General features: G+C 40.0%; 1 pseudogene; it reads right to left on the reverse strand.

The window, feature by feature from the left end:
* Positions 1-1,571: 1,571 nt before the first annotated feature.
* On the reverse strand, positions 1,572-1,671 carry LOC113284849 (annotated as a pseudogene).
* Between the last annotated feature and the right edge of the window lie 1,074 nt (positions 1,672-2,745).

Genomic DNA, 2,745 nt, shown 5'->3' on the forward strand with positions numbered 1-2,745 from the left:
TAGGTATTTTTGGCTAATAAACATTTTTGGAAAAAATTGGCTCGAAAAGTTGTCCGAAAGCACCCGGAGGACATTTGCTATTCAGACTCTCACTTTGGATAAGGGGTAACCTAATTAGTAAGGGGCATCCCATTTCCAGGCAGTTGCTAATCGCACACCTACTCTGGATAAGGGGCAACCATCTTCAACATTAAAAAAAAGGACTTTGGCGGGAAAAAAATGCAGTTAAAGAGCAGTTTTGGAAATCGTGATTTGGAGGAGTTTGAGGTCGATTAAACCTTTGATTTTCATAGGATAGACTCCTTATGGGTCTAGGAATCTTATATGGGTGTTTAAATCGATTAGACTGGGCTCAACCGACGGATTTTTCTCACAACAAGAAAATATGGAAAGTCACGTGTGTGACCTGTATTAGGGAATTTTAGAGTGACTAAAACGCTGTAAACCTTCCCAAAGATTTGTATCTATCTAAGGAAGAGTTTAGAATAAAAAGGAAAGCTCAGAAACGCGTAGAAATCCTAAAACAAGAAATTGTCGCAACTTGGCCGTGAAGAGAAGGAAATAGATTTTGGAAGATTTGGGAGAGATTTCATCACCGTTCTCTTCTTGCCCGCTTTAGGAACACATAACCTACGCGAACCTAAGCCTAAAATTTTGACTAGAACGAGACCGATAGGGTAACGAGCTTAACAGGAAAGTCATTCGAAAAATATTGGTTACTCTTTTAAGCATACTTCGAAGTTCTTGACGGTTTCTGTAAGTTGAATGCGTGACTGCACCGCCTTGTAATACCGGTGAGGCCTTGGGTATCAAAGCTCTACCGAGCTTCCCTCGCCTCTATTCAACTTACGTTAACTCGGATTGATTCCAGAGGGGTTTGCTTAAATTGTAACGAATTCCTGTTCGAAGGATTAGAAGCTGGTCTAGAAACAATCTAAGTGGAGCCATCATGCTTTTTGTTTGCTAGAAATCAATAGGTTTGATTTAGTTGAGTCGGCCTTGATCTGTGTTTGCTTACCCTTCCAATTTAGAAAATTATATTGTATGCCTGAACGTAAAAGAGATGCACTAGGTAGATTTATTCAAGAGAAACCTAGTAGTTCGAAGCGTCTCGATTAACTTAATCTAGAAAGTCCGGATTTTGAAGAGTCTGTTTTTGAACGTTCTTTGACTGAGGAGAAAATCCATGTTGCTCCGATAGCGCCAGAAATGGCAACTTTGAAAGCTTTGTTGAATCCAACTAGGACTACCCGTCCTTCGTGTATTAAGTTAGCTGAAACGGAGGCACCCTATGAACTGAAACCTGGGACCTTACAGATGCTCCCAATTTTTAGGGAAAGAAAATGAAAACCCTTATTACCATGTTAGGGATTTTGAGGAAATTTGTAGTACTCTAAGAATTAGAGGCTTAGATGATGATGCTTTGAAACTTAGGTTATTCCCATTTTCCCTGAAAGATAAGGCCAAGTCGTGGCTGTATAGTTTGGACTCCGAGTCAATTGAGACATATGAACAACTTACATCTGCCTTTTTCAATAAGTTTTTCCCTAGGCACAAAACATCGTCTATTAGGACGCAAATATGCACATTTTCACAACAAGAGGGAGAATCTTTATATAGGTATTTGGAAAGGTTCAATGATTTATTATCCCAGTGTCCTCATCATGGTTTAGAAAAGGTTAGGCTAGTTCAGATCCTTTATGAGGGTTTAGATTATTCCACAACGACCATGGTTGAGTCTCTATGCACTGGTGGATTTGAAAACCAAACTGTTGATGCGGCGATGGAATTTTTTAATGAAATCGCCGAAAAACCCAGCAATGGGAAAATAGTAGGGCACCCCAGAAAACAATTCTTTTAAGTAGAGGAAACGTTAATAGGGTAGAAGGAGGCTATGAATCAGATGCCAAAATTGCTGCTATAGCAAAAAGGTTAGAAGCCTTAGAAGTGGGCCAGACTAGTGGTAGAGTGGAGCCTTTTTGGGAAGGCCAGAATATTGAAGAGAGGCCAATGCTCTTTATAATAACACTAGATTTGATAACCGTCAAAAGATTGACCCATATTCAGAAACCTATAATCCTGGTTGGAAAACCATCCGAACCTTTCGTGGTCTAAGGGCCAAAGTCAAGGTCAGTTTAGTAATTCTAATGCTCCCCCAGGTTTTGGCTATACTAAGAATCCTTCAGGACTAGCTCAGTTTCAGAATCAGTCAGATAAGAAAATCCTAAGTTTAGAGGAATCTCTCGCCTTGTTAACTCAGCAAACTGCAAAATTCCAGTTATCCGAGAACAGTCTACAAGCTAGTAACAGGATAGGACAAGAAAATAGTCAGGCTATTTCCGAGTTAAAAACCCAGGTTGGTCTGATAAGTGATTCTTTGAGAGAAAAAGGTAAGTTTCCTAGTCAAACACAACCCAACCCTAGAGGAGTTCATGAATTAGGTGCAAAACCATCGAATCAATTGAATGCTGTTAGAACCCTTAGAAGTGGTAGAGTTGTAGACAATAAGGTAACCATGCCCGATAGTGAACATACTGTAGTTCACCCCTCAGGATCTCACCTCTCAGGACCAGTAGCTGAAGAGACTGATAAAGTTTCTGATGATGTGAATTCGGTTCCTGAAAGGTCTGATTTTAGGCCTAGAGCCCCATTTCCTCAGCTATTAGTACCAACAAAGAAGGAATCGAACTTTAATGACATAGTGGAGGTTTTTAAGCAAGTTACCATAAACCTTCCCTTATTAGA

Source organism: Papaver somniferum, chromosome 5, assembly GCF_003573695.1.
Source record: "Papaver somniferum cultivar HN1 chromosome 5, ASM357369v1, whole genome shotgun sequence".
NCBI lineage: Eukaryota > Viridiplantae > Streptophyta > Magnoliopsida > Ranunculales > Papaveraceae > Papaver > Papaver somniferum.